The following is a 1,088-nucleotide window of genomic DNA, read 5'->3' on the forward strand; positions in this document are numbered from 1 at the left end:
CATAACTTATATATAGTACATCATTAGTGATCCTGGAGATGCATGGCTACAAGATGAACAGCATAAGCCATAAGGAGCAGTATCCCCCATGGAGAAGGAGGCTGGAGGTCAAGATCACGGCAACACAGAGATAAGTTAGCCATCTATCAGACTACAGAAAGGTGCTCGGAAAAAACGACCTATGAAAAACCTCCATACCAGTGACATTGGAGACTGCTAAACAAAGACTCACAGCTCTGGCTACCCGCCTGAAGAGGTAGACGCAAGGAGAATAAACAGGATGTTCTCCACCGCACCGTCCAAGGTTTACTCCCAGTGGCAGGAAAATAGCATGAGAACAGTCCCAGCCAGGGCTGGAAACTGGAGAACATATGGGAGAAGGAGGCAACACGTTACACCAGTGCTCAGTGGATCTGACAGCAGACCACAGCAACCTGCAGAACAAGACAGTAACCATCAGCAGACATCCAATTAAGAGTGTCATGTATGAAGAGCTGGACAGCACCAGACCCTCATATGATTCACACCTAAAGAAACTAACTGTACTCCATGAACGCCTGGCAGCACAAATCAACCAGCTGCAAATATTCTGCTTTTACTCCAATACATTTATTTTAACTTACTTTGCAGATTCTGAAAATCAATACAAAACAACAGCATTTTTGAGCCATTCTGCATGATACTTTTGGTACAATAAACACAAGTTGATGCAAATATTTTGTACTGTTACTTGTAACAGCATTGTGTGTATTCCTACTTTTACTTAAGTGAAAGATCTGCATACTTCTCCCACCACAGTCGACCAGGCCTATGACCTATAGCAAAACTGCAATAAGAACAGTGCAATTACTTTTAATTGTGCACTGTCTCTACTGTTATAAACAATATAAAACTACGATACTCAAGTCCAGAATATTACAGGAAAATTGCAGACGTAACCAGCTATAAAGTTTTATAATTATTAATCTACATACCACAGACTACCAAATCCTTGTAGTATTATAAGAATATTATAGGAGTAGCATGAAATCTAAATAGCCTTGGAACTCACCCTTGAGTCCCAGCTAAACGTCACTATATTGAGGATT

This window comes from Eutrigla gurnardus, assembly GCF_963514095.1.
Source record: "Eutrigla gurnardus genome assembly, chromosome: 9".
Lineage (NCBI taxonomy): Eukaryota > Metazoa > Chordata > Actinopteri > Perciformes > Triglidae > Eutrigla > Eutrigla gurnardus.